Here is a 15,660-nt window from a genome sequence, read left to right on the forward strand (position 1 = left end):
GGCAAAGTTGCTGACCAGAAGCTTCCCTTGGGGAAGTGCCATGCGCTTCCAGGACTGCAGTATGGGGTGACCAGGATGACCACGTCCCAGCTCAAAGTCAGAAGACATGCTTTTGGCTGTCACTGTTTGCAGAGGAGGCAAGCTCTGGCTCTTCTGGGAGAGGAGGATCAGAGCCAGCCTGACCCACAACAATCTCCCTTGCCAGACGCCTGCCCGTGTCTGAAGCAATTGGTCACCTTCAAGGACATCACCAGTGCTTCCCATCCCAACAATCATGACAGATATCAGAAGACCAACGGGAAAAGAGGATCTCAATCCTTTAATCCTTGCCAGCATTTTCTTTCTTTGCTTTTTGGTGCTGGGCTGGCCAGGTCAAGTCGATAAACTGCTCAAAAAAGGTAAATACCACTTTAATCTCTTCCTCCAGTTAATCATGGCAAACCACAGGAAGGCAGATAGTAATTCAAGATTAGCAATAGCCTTATGAAGCTCACATTATAACCGAAGAAATTTAAAAAGCCACACATCTCAAATGCCTTAGTTTCCATCTAATCCTTTGATAATTAAACCCCAGACAGAAAAAACAAAATTCACACATTATCTTCAAATCCCATCATTCCATAGTTGGAATGATGCAAATGAATCAAATTTAATCCCTCTTTGTTTCTCACTCCTGACTGTGGAATCAGAATGAAAAACAGAAAGAAAAATCAAACAAAAGGTGAGATGCCAAAGCAGTTGTAGATTTAAGTTTGTGAAAGTCCATGCTGGGTCATCATGGGATTATTACAGATAGGCTTAACAAACATATCCCACAAAAGAAGAACTTTGAACAAGCCAAATATACCCAGTGGGACCAATTTTGCAAATGTTTTCACAGAATCAGAAAATCATTTAGGTTGGAAAAGATCTCTAAGATCATCAGGTCCAACAATTAACCCAACAGGTCCACCATTAAACCATGTCCCAAAGTGCTACATCTACGTGTCTTTTAGATACCTCCAGGAATGATGACTATACCACTCCACCCAGGGCAGCCCATTCCAATGCTTGACAATGCTTGACAATGCTTTCTATAAATAAACTTTTCCTAACATCAAATCTAAACCTTCCCTAGAGGCTGTTTCCTCTTACTCTACCACTTATTATCCTGAAGAAGAGATTGACACCCACCTAGCAACAACCTCCTTTCAGGTAGTTGCAGGAAGTGATAAGGTCCCCCATGAACCTCCTTTTCTCCAGTCTAAACACTCCAATTCCCTCAGCTGCTCCTCATAACACATGTTTTCTGGATCCTTCACGAGCTCCATTACTCTTCTGGGAGGGGAGAAGCAGCTCTCACAAACTCATTGCAGGAATGAATCTGCAGCCTCTTTTCATCTCAGATTGTTTGTGAGCAGTTGTCAGCTTTCTATGGCCATTTTTCTTCATTTCCCCAGGGATTTCTGTAACTCAGGAACTGATCTTTAGCAAGCATTACGACTCTAAATCATTTGACATCTTGGTGGTAATTCTCTGGTTGGCTCTCTGTCTGGGTTGAACCATCTTACATGCTGGAAAGCTGCGATTCTTGAAGAAAGAAGCTGGGCATAAATGATAGCAATATCTCATTTGGATCTTGTTGTATGTTCCTCAATAGCTGTTGAATGCAGAATTATTTTCAGTGTTTATGCAATTTCTTGTGGGATAATACACAGAACATTAGAGGGTTTGAAGAGAGCAGCAGCCACAGGCACTTCTTAAGCAAGTACCCACTGACCATGGAATGTCCCTGAGCCTCCCAACACAGGCAGCTCTTGACAGACACATCCAGAGCTGCGCTGAGCCGGGCGCAGAGCAGCACAGAGACCCATCTGAGGATCACCCCATACAGAACACAGTACTCAACAGCTGCCAATCCCTGTTGAACCTGGGCAGCCTGGAGAAGAGCCACAGAATTGGCTGCAGGTCTCATCTCAAAACCTGTCCCCCACAGGTCACAGGGCAGTGCCACACAGAGGGAAACCTGCTGCGGTGACAACCACGTTAATTATGAAAGCGGGGTTGAGCACCATAAACTGTTTTCTTTCCTCAGACTTGAGCCCTGAGGGGTATAAATCTTGGAGGAGGCCTCAAGTAGGCACTTGTGCTGTTGCCACCTATTCCTGGGTGGAGTGGTGTCGTCACCCGTGCCACCGCCCTCGCTGGCAGAGCAGCTGGAGAGGCAGGGCAGGAGCCACAGCCCCATCCTTGGGTCCAGCCGTGCTTACGTCAGCAATGCTGGCACAGGAAAGGGTTTTCTGGGAAATCAAGGGGATTACTCACATATCTCCTGTGAGGAGAATCCAGCTTCAAGCAGGTGAAGTTGGCAGCGCTGCTGGTTAGATAGTTTTCCATTGTATGTTCCTGATTGAGTTGCTTCTAGTTTAAACTGTTCAGGTGCTTTAGTTTCCAAGTTTGTTCTTTTCCTTGGCTGACATTTTCAGTATTTTCTTTTTAAACTGGCAGGATGGTTCAAGCATTTTTGAAGGGCCTTGGAGAAAATGGTTATTGTTAAGTAACATTTTAATCTCTGTCACATTTTCTGTTCTTTGCATCTATGTATCCACTTTCAAAGTATTCCAGCTTGGGAGTACATGTGAAAGATTTGATTTCTTTGTGTAGTTTTGGTTGGTTAGTTTTTTTATTTTCCCCTGTCCCTATGAAAATCTATTGGACTTAATGCAGAGATAAGCTTTGAAAAACTGACTTGATGGTTTTGAAATTTTTCTGTTTGTTCCCCCCCCCCCCCTCCATTTTGTCGCTTAGATCTTTTACTATCTTTTTTCCTGGTGTGGCCTTGATTCAGCTCTATTCAGTTCTTATCTCAACACAGCACTGAAGGTGCTCGTGGAGAATCCTACAAGGGGAGGCAGAGTGAAAGCTACCGATAAGGCACAGTGACAACTACATTAAATTCTCTATATATTTTTGACTGGAAAATATGCTGGGCAGGAGCTGGGAGAGGGCAGGTGGGGAGGAATACCCTAACAGGAAAATTCACTTCGTGCTACATGCCGTATTTCTGAGCAATGCTTCCAATCACCTCCCTCAGGAAGCAGATTAGCATAAATCCCTAAATCCCCTCCATTTTGTGATGGGGTACGGGGAAAGGCTCTGCAACTTCATGTCTTGCACAGAACGCTGAGCGAAGGGTGGGCGTCCGTCTCTAGCGAGAGGGATGGCACCCGTCCCGTCCCAGCCGACGGCACCAAGTTCACCTGTGCCGCTCTCCACACTGCTCGGGGCCCTGCCGAAACGGGATGGGGGCACTGTTGTGGCAGGGAGCTCGTCCCATTGCCCGTTCAGAGGGAACCGTGGGGTCCGTGCGCTGGGAGGCGGCTGCGCTCGCTTCCAGCAGCCGCTCCAAGCGGCTGCTGCTGCCGCCGTCCTCCCTCCGTCCCCGCGCTGGGCACCTTCAGCCGCTCTGCGGGATTCGTGCGGAGCCGGGGGCGAGCTGGGGCCGCGGGAGACGTCCCTGTCCGGCGTTCCCTTATTTGTTTTCGGGGTAAAAAACACAAAAAAAGGGGAAAAAAATAAAAGAAAGAAAGAAAATAAGGTGTGTGTGTGTTGGGAGGTGTTTTAAAACCCTCCAACATAAAAAATGAGAACTTTTCCCGCCCCGCTCCCCTGCCCGCGGTGCCGGAGGAGCCGGCAGCGAGCGCCAGCGGGGCGGGGGCAGCTCCCCGCGGGCGCGCAGCCCCGCGGAGCCGCCTCTCCGCGCTGTACCCCGGCCCCGCACTTCCTGCCCGCGGCGGCGGCCCCGGCGGGGCCGGGCAGGGCGATACCAAGTGTCCGGCGGGCGGGAGCGGCGGCGGCGGGCGGCCCCTGCGCGGGGCTCGGCGCTGCGCACGCCGCGGGGCGGCCGCGGAGCGGCGGTGCGGTGCGCTCCGCCCCCCGGCGCGCCCGCTGCCCCGCCGGGGAAGTTGCGCTCTGTCCCTCGCTCTCCCTGGTCCCTCGGCGACGGCTCCTTCCTCCCCCTCCCTCCCTCCAATGCGCCTCCCGCTCATTTCCTCTTTTCCTCCCCGCTCGCCGCCGCTCCGCAGGCGCGCGGCTCGCCCGGGCGCCGCCGCGGAGTTGTAGCTCCCAGGAAGCCGCCGCGCCCCCGCGCAGCCGCCGCCGCCGCTTCCAGGCCGCCCCGGGACCCCGCTCCGCCAGCCGGGTAAGACACCGGCGCTGCTTCGCCGCTGCCCGCGGAGCCGCGCGGAAAATTCGGTAGGGCTGCGGGAGGTCTGCGCGCTCTCTCCTGCCGCGGCGACTGTCGGAGAGCGAAGCTGGAGGGAAGGGAGAGATTCCTGGCTTTTGGCGGGGGTATTTTCGGGAGAGAGGGCTCAAAACGTCCTGTCTGGATCGTGGGCGCGGTGCGCTCCGCGCATCTCGTACATCCCCGCGGGGCGCGGAGCGGGGCGGCTGCTCCCTTCGCCGCCGGGAGATGCGGAGCGGATCCGGGCGCCCTCCTCGCGTCCGGGGGATGCGAGCGGATCCCTCCTCTACCGCCGCGGGGCTGCGGTGCCAGCGCTCGCCTCGCCCCGAGCGGAGGGAATTGCCAGCGTTTCCCCTGCCCTCAGAAAACCCCGAGCCGGGTGTATCTGTGTCCTTGTACGTCTGTGGGTGTACGGATATCTCTACATCTGTGTGTGCGTATCCCCGGGCAGCCCGCGTGTGTGTTCGGCTGTGTGTGAGCCTCCCCGATGGTGAGGGGCGTTTCGCAGCTCTGGTTTATGGTGGTTAATGGTTTACCCGGAGAAGTTCCCGACGCATGAATGTTGCAGGGCCCTTTGAGTGAACTCCTACAGACCCGGACTTCCTATTGCCAGCCTTCCCAATCGGCCTTTAAAAGTGCTGGCTTTTGCCTCTGGTGAGTTCGCTTTTTTGTCTGTCTCCTCGCCTGGGAGATGTCTGGGGCTGTCCTGGAGGCCGAATGGCTGCGGCCAAGGTCACCCCAGTTCCCTGGAAGCCGGGCAAGGGGGGACACCCTACTCCTGTGAGGCTGTGGTAGCAAAGGCATCTGCCAGCTGTGGTTTGCATCAGGCTGCTGGGGGACCTGCTGGAGCACATGGCTCCAGCATACACTAGCTGCCGAAGTAGGGAAAATTGCAAGAAATAAGAAATAAAACAAGGCGAGTGTGTTTACAAGAAAGTTTCTATGTAAATAAGTTCCTGCTTGGTTTGGGAAAAGGTCATCTGATGCATCGTCAGGAACGAAAGGTTTGCTGAGAAAAACAGCTGGTTGCTCAGTAGGTCTGTGTCTCCTGCTCATAGCTGGGTGATTTATACCTACGTGACAAAATCCGGAGCTTTTTCACAGGAATACTTGTAGTCAAGCCCTGTAGATGAGCATCATTCTGTAATCCCATTCACAAGTAAAAATCTGGTAGAAAGATCAAATTTTTCTCTGTGGGAAGAAGAAAGGAGGAAACAATCACTCCCTCCCCAAAATATTTTCCGTTTTTCCTAATGGGAGCCATTTGTCGTAATTTCAGGTTCAAAAGCTTCTCTTGCCTGAGATGAAATTTGAGCAAAGACTGGGAGACTACTTCAGCAGCCACTGATATCATGCTGTCAATGCTGGGGTCCACCAGCATTGCTGGCTACTTCTGGCCAGGGAGCAGAGCCTGGAGGAGCCTCAGCATTTGTTTTAGGGCCGAATATCTACCTCACTCCTCAAGTATCTATCCTCAACTCTTCTCAGGTGCTTGGATTGGGAACCCTTTGATTCAGGTGAATGGATCTTAGAGCTGAGTGTGTTTGCTTTCATGTAGTGTGTGGGGCTTGGGGAAGAAGGCAGATCATCTCACATTTTCCTTAGGTTTGGTGAGGAAGCAATGGCCAGCCAGCAGGACATGCATCACCTTGTCCTCACCCCTATTCTCTGTATTTCTTTGTTTCATGCCTTTCTCTGTGTAGAGGTGGAAGTGTAGGAAACTGAGAGGAAAAAATGGGTGCCACTACAGAGTGGCTGTTGCAACACTGTCAGGAGCTCTGCTGAGGAGTCAGCTCTGCTGGCAAAACAAGTGCTTTTGTTGGCATAGCTTAGTCTGTTCAGGGAATTGCTACAGTGCTGGAGTGGGGTTTGCTCTTGCAGCTGGCTGCTTGCACCGGCAGGAACTTGTGTAGACAAACCTTTCTAGCTCTCAGATGAGGCTGCCACTCTGTTGGTAGAGCCAAATGCTTTGCTCGCTGCATGTTGCAGCTGGCACTGTGGTGCCCCCATTCTACCACCCGAGTTCATGGGCATGGAAGTAACATGGGGAGATGGGGATAGAGATTAATTTGTAGCCTAAGCAACATTAAACTTGGATTATGACTCCACAAAAAAAAAAAATATAAATCTTGTAATCTGGGTTTAGAAATGTTGCAATTAAAAATCCACATGAAACATGGTTTGTTTTTTTGGTTTGTTTTTTTTTTTTTTTTACAAGCAAGGTAACATTCTTCTGAGTGTTGATTGCTTTGACATGGGGAAGACAAGAATGGTGGTAGAACAAGGGGGCAGTGTGGATTAAAATTCTATATCATTGGGTTTCTTACTTCCTTTTAGTGACGTTAAACTGTAAGCAATGATGTTGCACTGTTTGCACATGCAAAATACACTGATACTCATGGGAGGAGGATCTCACACTTTTCCAAAGAACTGCTGGAATTTCCTTCAAGCATGACTTTTAGGTCAGATTCAGGAAAAAATGAAATGTGTTTTCCAGTTACCGGAAGAAATACAGACTCTTCTTTTTAAATATGTTTTCTGTCATTTTCCTAGGCTTTTTTATATGTGGAAACAGTTTCTTTGTTCATTATCTGTCTTAGGAAATTGTTTGCGTCCAGCATCTGCATCTTCATTGAGCTTAATTTGGATACAAGTTAAATTTCTTTTGGCAAGAGGTTTATCTTAAATTGTGTTGACTGTGTTACTCTATTGTGTGTGATCCTACCCATGGATAATGAAAAGATTTGCTTTTGCAAATCTTAGTTTATCAAAGTTTAGCTTTAATGAACAGAACTTGTTTTCAATCAGTGCCTAAAATTTCCATTGTTCCAATAATCCTCAACCAGACGGAGAGTATAAGAAATGCAAACAGTTATCTTCACTACATGAGTCTTTTGCTGTATAAACGGTTCCACAAATTGGGTTTTTTTTGCTAACCTGCTAATTAACCCCTTCATTTCTGCATTTCTCAACTTACCCAGATAGATATCCACTTCATGTTGTCATGCTCTGCAAGCAGAATAATTGTGAATCCTTGAACAGTGAGAGCAAATACTCCATGAGGAGTTCCTTACTTTACTTCTCAGAGTCTTTCAGTGGATAGAAGAGAATTTTCATCTGACTCTCCTGGAAATGTGGCCTTTCTGGAAGTCTGGTATTGCTTAATGACTGGGAGACCCACAGGGTCCACCACAGGATGTATTATGCATTCTCCTACTCTGATTGTGCTGGAATTAGAAGGCAGGAGCTGGAGGGGGGAAGGGCAGATCCGTCTTGTAATCTAAGAAATATTGCAGTTCTTCTGGATTGCACTGCATGAAAGATGCCTTTATTATTATTATTAAGAAATGCTGCTTATCATTTGCACAGTAGGTTTGTAGATACCTGTGAGTAACTAGTATGAAAGAAATGCTACTTAGGTTGTTTCGGTGTTTCTTGTCCTGCAGGTGTGTATCTTTTTAAAATCAAAAAGAATAGCAAGTAGTTTAAGGAATTCTCTCTGGTGATCACTATTACTTGAGATACTTGGAAACCCATGCCAAGCAGCATTCTGTTCAAAAGATGCTAGCTACAACCTGGCCAGCCTTTTTCTTCCCTTGTGGGTGATGTATTTCCCAGTGATTGAGCTGCCTGTCTGAAGGGGCATAGTCCACTTGAAAAAGTAGTGAGAAAACTTAGACATAGCTGTAGTTGCATACACTTCAGGCATCAGCCTTTGAGACCTTCTGCCAGTTTTTTTGGTGACTCCTTCAAATATGTTCTAACCTTTTTTCCTTTTTCTGCCCTCTGTTTTTAAAGGAAATCAACCTGCCTGATGGGGAAGAGTGCAGCTGCATAGTTGCATGTTTAACAGCTGGGGGGAAAAAAAAGCATGCTTGCTAGTATTTCAGTTGCTGTAATCTTAATGCATTCAGAAGGGTGTTTAAGATGATGGCTTCCCTTTAAATATCCACTTGGGTTGGAAAATACTGGATTGGTGACAGAGACTTCAAGGTTGGAAGGCATGGCTTGCACCTACAGAGATACTTGCTGAAAAACAGGCGTACTAAGATCCTGATATGTTTGCCAAGAGCAACAGCTAAACTTGGGCAGCTGGTTTAGCAATTAAATCATGTTTTTGTTTTGGACAATGGGTTTATCATAATGAATTAGCCGGTGGACAAGTCAGAGTGGCAAAGGGGTTTGTTTTTGATTCCCCAACCATGCAGCATACCTGCTTCGGGCACGTACTTCCCAGCAATGGAAGTGCAAGAAGCATTTCACACAAATTGTCTGGGAGTGGGAGCATGTACACTTGTGTGTCCCTTGTGTGTAAACTCCAGATTCTTGTAGTCTTTTGAAAATAAAAATGTGATGGATGGTATAGCTTGGGCATGGAATAAGGAAATACATGGTGCCTTGCGCTTAGAAGTTGGCGTGTGGCTCATGCAAAGTCATTTTAGAATAGTCGGGGGCGGCGGTGGGAGGAGGGAGGAAAAGAAATGCCTTGAGGGGGCTGGGAGCAGCGCGTGGGCGTGCTGCAAGCCGTCCTCGCCAGCCTTCCACGCTTCTCATTCACCTCTGCTCCGCACAGCCTGGCCTCGCTGTGCAGAAAGGAGCTTTTCCTTGCTCGGAGGTAGCAGGAATTTTTTTTCAGGTTCCTTTTTTTCTTTCAAAAGGGCATTATGCGCAGGATGCTCTGTTCTTGGCAGCTTGCCCACTGTGTGAGGGGAGAAAGCTCTTTGGTCTGGTCACAATGCAGATAGTCACTGTCAAAGCATATGCAGGGTATCCTTTCCTTTTTCTCTTAAATAAAGCTTTTTTTTTATTTTTAATTTAGCAGGCAAATTTTGTTTCACCAAATAAATCACTTTCTCTTTCTTAAAACTTATCTGAGGGAAATTTCTTTGTAGGGCAGTTTGGGGTTGCTGCATGAAAGCTGCCTAGTGTGTGAGAGGAGAGTGGGAGTTCCATGGAAAGATGTTGTGGGTGCATAACCATTAGCACCAACTTTGGTTATGAAACGTGTGTTCAAAAATTAAAAAGCAACCAAACTTCACAGTGCTTAGGAAAGGGCCTAGAAGCAACACCTGTTCAGTATGTTAGAAGATGCTTGAAAACCCAGTATGTCCCTTGCCAGAGCTGAAGGGAAGACAGCAGCTTGAAGCCTAGGCTTGGGAGCAGGGGCCTGGCAGGAGCTGCCTGGCCAGTGGGTGTCACAGGCAGCTGCCTTTCATCATCTGCAGAGTGATCAAAGGGCTGTCCTGGAACAAGCTGGGGCGTCTGCTTTTCCTTCTAGTTTCTATCCAATTCAAGGTTCTTTTTCAACAGTCAGTATCCCTGTGTGGCACCACCGTGGTGTCCATCCTCCTACAGCTCTTGTACTGAGAGAGCTGGAGTCACTGTACAGGGGCAGGGGGAAAGAAAGTGGGATCAGTATAAAGCCCTCCATGGTTAGTCACCACGATTTTTGCTGCGCTGAGTTTTATTGCTCTTGAGCTCATGTATGTCAGCTTTGTTTCTGGAAGGCTTTCCAGAAAATGGGTGCTCCTGTGTGTCAGAGTTTATTAAAGGAGGCACTTATGCCAAATAAAACATGGGTTGAAAACAAGATATTTGACAATTGCAGAATCACATGTGTTTCTGAAAGTCAGAACCACTTAAATGGGAATGAGCACATGCTTGTATCCCGCCTCTCTGGTGGCTTTGTGCAGTGAACCCTGGATGGTTGCATCCAGGTGGAGGATGGCAGACCAAGACCACCCCTGATGTAAGAAGCCAAATTTCCCCAAATACCATGGCAAATTATTTCCCTTGGCTTAGGCTTGATATGAAACAAATGGGCTGAAATCAGTTGTGGAAGACCTTTTCATTTCAGGTGGTTCCTCTGCTTGTCAGCTGGGGATGGTTCACTGGGTGCTGCACCCTCAGTGATGTCTGAAGCCCCTTCTCTGGATGTCTAGAGTCTGGTCACTGCTCATGCCTGTCCTCCCAGGGAACACCATGTGAGCCTGAGGTGCTGTGATCTTCCATGCCAGCCTTGTCCCAGGAGCAGCAGCTCTGCCAAGACCAGTCAGGGTTTCTTCTACGGTTGTCAGAAGATGCATCAAAAGATAATTTTTTAAAATGGAAATTAGATTTCATTCCAGCTGAGGGTAATTGAAGCAGTGGTAATGGTCTGAAAATAAATGAGATTCAGCTCTGTAGACTGCAGCCTCAACTTTCTGTTCTGCTGGTGTCACGCTTCTTAAAATGGCATTCATTCCTAAATCTGGCCCTAAAGCTCTGTTACAAAGAGCTGTGTTTGTCTCAGGAGATAGGAAAAATCACACTTTAATTCATTCTCTAGCCCTTATCTCCTATTTTCTTACGGATTCCCTGAACCTGCAGGCTGAATTTCCCAGCCAGGTTTGTCCCCATGGGAAGCCTTCTGACCTGGTGGGATTTGCAAGGGAGCAAAGAATCTGTCTTGCCCTGTTCAGATGGAACAGCCCTCCAAAGCAGCTTGCAGTTTCAGGCTGAATAATCTGTGACTCCAGCAATGCTTCTTTACCAGTCACAAAGAAGACAGGAATCTTTGCAGGGGAAAATTCCATTGCTGACACCTGCCAAGGTACCACTGGACTGTCCAGAGTGGGGGATGGCTTCAATAGCTGAGCCTGTCACAGGTGGGGATCTCCCTGTCTCTCTTCTAACAAAATGTCTTGCTATACATGGGGTTTGCCAGATCTGGTCTGTTCAGTCACACCAACTGTGATTTCTCTTCTCTCAGGTCTTCTGGTGTTTGACTGTGTCTTTTGTGGCCCCTGCTGGGGGCTGTTGGGCAGGCTTTTTATATGGTGCATGCTGTAGCTTCCCAGAAGTCCTGTCCCTTAAGTAAGGCACACTGTTCTGAACTGATAGCACCAGAAAAAGTTGAATTTACTGAATGTTTGCTTTTATGGGTGTAATTCAGAATGCACAGTTTGGAAATGAAGGTGCACTTGCTGGCCATTTTCAGAGCTTTGATTTGTTGCAGGACACATTCAAGGATGATCTTCCTCAGATTTGGCTGAGCCATCACCTTCTGAGCACCAGGGTCTTTGCAGCCAGGTGTTGGCTATTCCCATTTGTTTTGGGACATTTTGAATTAGCTGTGCTGAGCTTTGTTTTCAGATGTTTGATGCCCACTGCTGGTACTGGTGTCTTCTATGTATCACTAATGGGTTTGATGGCTTTTAATCCTTAGTGGGAAGACACATTTCTAACAAAAATGCTCTGCACTGATTGCTCAGTTTAAGGAAAGTATTGCAAAAACATCTTGGTGGAAGTTTTGATGTCCTTAAGGTGTATGCCTGCAAAAGTCCAGGCTGACTATTGAATATTAATTGCTCCTCTGGGGCTTGTGAAGTGTGCCTTGAGGTGGAGTAGCCTTAGACAGAAAGACTGTGGCACGTGAGTACCACAAGGAGTTTAACGCTGTGCCTGTGGCTTTCCACACCAGCACATTCCTGTGTCGTGCCTGGTGTTCGAAGGCAGCGGGGCCTGAGGAAGATGTGCAGGTGCTGGGGCAGAGCAGTGCCATAGGCTGAGCTACTCAGTGCCAGCCAGCACTGCCTTCTCTCTCTGTGACGTGGCATCCCTGTGCCAGGTCCTGTGTCTCCACAGCCTGTGGCTGTGTGCTGTGGGGCTTGCAGGGTGCCAGTTTGTCACTGCTTGTCTCCTCTGCACCCCATCTCACTCCACTGCCCACATCTAGCCATAGAGGTGCCAGGCTCCTGCTCGTGATATCAGCCTCCATTTAAAGCCATTTCTTAACTGGCAGCCACAAGTGGGTGAAAGGAGAGGGAAAATTCCCTGACTGGAGTAGCAATGGTGACAGGTCTCAAAGACATCAAGATGGTCACTGTCAGACTTCTCCAGGAGCTTGGGTTCTCACAGGCCGTGGCTCCCACCGAGTAAAAAGATGAGGGAGCTTCCAGCATTGTTACCCTGGTGTCCCTGTGGCTCCTGAGGAGGGGTTTGCCCAGCTGTGTTCCAGAGAGCCCTGCTGCTGGCTGAACCCATCTGCACTCACCCTGGTGTGCTGGGACAGACTGTGCCAAGGGAAATTATGAGCTGCAGGAGGGCTGCCTGTGAGGAAGTGGCAGCCTGTCCTGGCAGAACAGGGAAGACCCCTCAGCTTAGAAAAATCTTTGTCACCTGAGGTTGATATTTTACAGCCTCTGACACTGTGATTGATGTGTGCTGGAAGTTTTGCAGTTAATGTTGATTTTCCAGCTCTCTGGAGGTTAACAAGACACTGGAGTATCTGGTTTTTGCTTCGCATCCAAGGTGGTTTTCCCCTTATAAAGATGAGAGTGTGTAGTTTTTTTTAAAATTAATAAATGATTTGCCCAGAAGCACTGGTTTGTGATAAACTTAATTTAAATGCAGCTGCATATTCTGTAGCTGGAGTGTGGTTTTATGTAGCATAAAAGACCCTCAATATGCAGAGAGGATTAAGGTTATGTGAGGCACCTTGGCGCTGGCATAACAGCTTATATCACTATAATTTGGGTTTTGAATTAATTGAGGTTTTATTCAGTCCTTGGAAAGTTTTTGAACTATTTCAACTATTGATCTCTTATGTCCCTCCATCTGGTATCTTAGCTAATATAAATTGCATTCTGCTGTAATAAAAGGCAGTTGACACTAGGTCCTGTGTAGCTGCTTAGCAAATCTTATTTTAGCAGATAACTCCCTTCCCATGACCTTCCTCATTCATTCTATCACTCCCAAATCTTTATTGTGTAACTTGAATGTAATGTTTAGTTTAGAGCATCCTGTGAAGCAGGGAAATGCAACTCAAAAAGAGGCTAAAAAGGGGAAGAGAGAAACTTCCTGGCCAATGAATGTGTAATTGCACAATTTAGTTAATTGTATTGGAAAAAAGTTTAAGAGGAAATAGGATAAATAACTGGCACTGTTCTGTCCCCAGCTGCCTGTACCGTGTTTAGCTGAAGGCTGATTGCTAGTGTGCAAGTCAGACCAGGCAGTATGTGGCATTTGTCAATAGTCTTCTTGGGGAAAAAAAACCAGCATCTAAACAACTCTTTGATTCAGTAAGGGAAGTCAGGAGGAATGGGAGCCAAAACTGATATATAATGCAGAAATGCAACCTGGAAATTGGGGTTGGGGGAATTTCTTCTGCCTCCACTGAGATGAATCTGTTACAGAGCAGCCCATTATGTGTTTCCTGAAAGGCCTGGTTGGCATTCAGGTTTCTCCTTTGCACAAGCTTCTTTAGGCTTCTGTTGATTTCCCTGCTGTCTCCCTGAATCTGGCAGGGATCACTGCTTCTTATGATAATATCAGTCAGAGATAAGACTCTTGTACAGAAGGCTTCAGGCTGTCAATGGTTTAACTACCAGTTGCAACTGTGTTCAGTAAATAAATCTTTGGGAATTCTCAGAATGGGGGTTTTAGAGGTGTGGAACAACAATTAGTCACTGCAGACCTAAGCTACTAGAGTAGGTCCTACCATTTTGGAATCTGCTCCAAGTGTTTCTGTGCTATAAGGAGAGCTTCAGCAGAACAGATATGCTATGAACATATACAGGGCAGCATAGAGCATTTTCTAAAATCCCACAGGAAAAATCTAAGGCAATAGATGTGGTCATTTGGTAGGATATCTGTGACTTCTGTGAGCCCAACTCTGATGTCTCACAGCTAAGGTGTGATGTTCCTGCTTGGGCAGGAGCAGAAGTCACAGCCTTCCAGAGAAAGATGTTGGTCTTTTGCTCACTTGAGAGTTTAATTTAAGCTCCCAGGTGAATATCTTGTGCTCTCAAGGACTTGTTGACTTACCTGATAGACTGATTGCCAAGGGCAACTGAAGGAAAGCAGGGCAGAGATTATACCACTATCCCTGCAACACCCAGCAGACCCACTCTCCTTTGTTTAAACTGGGTTATGGTCTGTTTTGGGAGGTTTTGTTTGTTGGTTTGTTTTGGGTTTTTGGAATTGAATTGTTTTGATTTTTGTTTGGTTTTTTGATGGTACAATATGGGGTAATGGTTCTAAACCAAAGGAAAGTTGCCTTAGACTAGATGTAAGGAACAAGTTTTTTACTGTGGGAGTGGTGAATCACAGACACAGGTTTCTCAGAGAGGTGATTGATGCCCCATCCCTGGGATCATTCATGGTGACATTGGAAGGTGTTCTGAGCAGCCTGATCTAGTTGAAGATGTCCCTGTACATTGCAGGGTTGTTGGGCTGTATCACCTTTAAAGGTGCGTTCTAAGCCAAACAATTCTATGATTCTGCCTCTACAATTCTTTGGGGTTTTTTCCCTGCTTAGGGGTGGACCTGGCTTTGCATTCACTTCACTGCTGCAGGTTATATTCATCAAGCAGTGTCAGGGTGACTTTGTGAACAGATGTAAGTACCAGTGGTACAGCAACAGGCTTCAGGTTGCAAAAACTCATATTAAAAGGTTGTCTAAGTAAATTGCAGAAGGGAAACCCTGGAGGCAGAGAGCTGGCAGGAGTTGGACACCTGCTAAAAATGCAGGCTGCTTTACAGCATGTGAAATCAAAGCAGCCTGGGAGCCTGTTGAAGCTGTTCAGTCAATAGGTGTAGAAGATGTTCCAAATAAGCAATCCATGGCCTCAAAGAATGTTTTGAACGTCTCCCTGTTGCTGTTTCCTGATACTGTCAGTGCTTGGTGTTGCCTCCATGCTCTGGTATTATTACTATTATTGTAGTTACTGAGGGTGTTGCAAGCACACTGCTTAGGTGAAATGGTAATGGGAGAGGTGCCACTACAGAAATCTGAGGCAGAAAAAGGAGGGCAGCAGTTTATGCACAGCATCAATCTTGCTCAGCAGTACCAGCCTCTCTGGTGATGCACAGTCCGAGGTGTTTCTGCACTGCAGCCACAGCAGGCTGAACAGAGAAGAACACTTGAATTAGCTTTTACATTAGCCAGTGTCTAATTCCCTAACTGTAGCATCCTGGAGGTCAGGAAGGGCTGGAATACCTGCCCAGCAGCCTGTGCTGGGCTGCAATGGCATCTGGGCTCTCTTGAGTCAGGTTTGCAGCGCTCTTGGGTAGTGACTGTCCTTTGGTGGCCTGAGTGAACTGACCAACAGCTCTGCTGGAATGTAGGGGCCTAGAGGGCTCTGCTTCTGCCAGGGAATTCATTTCCTGGCATCGGGGATTGAATCCTGCCGAGGTGGGCTCCAGGCATGGTGGCTTATGGGCCTGGCGTGAAAGATGGGGAGGAGAAGGGGGTGAGACGTGAGTGGGAAGAGACTGTGCATTAGAGGAAGGGGTTGATGGACATACTCTAGAGCTGCTGGTCAGCCAGGAAAAGTGTTGGCATGGCTGTATGTGCTGTCTGGATGCATCCACAAGCATGTGCAGAAAATCACCAAAGCTGAGGTGCAGTAGTGAGAGACCAGTGAGCCAGCTGGGGGAGACTGGAGGAAAGTTAG

General features: G+C 47.6%; 1 protein-coding gene across 5 annotated transcripts in view; it reads left to right on the forward strand.

Moving 5' to 3' along the window:
* HPCAL1 (hippocalcin like 1) overlaps positions 1–15,660 on the forward strand; it is an 83,759-nt gene that overhangs the window by 15,428 nt on the left and 52,671 nt on the right. The window contains exon 1 of one of the 5 annotated variants that reach the window (XM_021525416.2): positions 3,913–4,233. The exons of 2 other annotated variants lie outside the window; for them this stretch is intronic. The gene's annotated coding sequence lies outside the window, so the exon portion shown is untranslated. Of the gene's footprint in view, positions 1–3,912; positions 4,234–4,826; positions 4,877–15,660 lie in introns of those variants that run through there. 2 more of the 5 variants (XM_021525415.3, XM_021525418.3) reach the window with 2 other exon arrangements.

Source organism: Lonchura striata, chromosome 3 (assembly GCF_046129695.1).
Source record: "Lonchura striata isolate bLonStr1 chromosome 3, bLonStr1.mat, whole genome shotgun sequence".
In the NCBI taxonomy this organism is placed as follows: domain Eukaryota; kingdom Metazoa; phylum Chordata; class Aves; order Passeriformes; family Estrildidae; genus Lonchura; species Lonchura striata.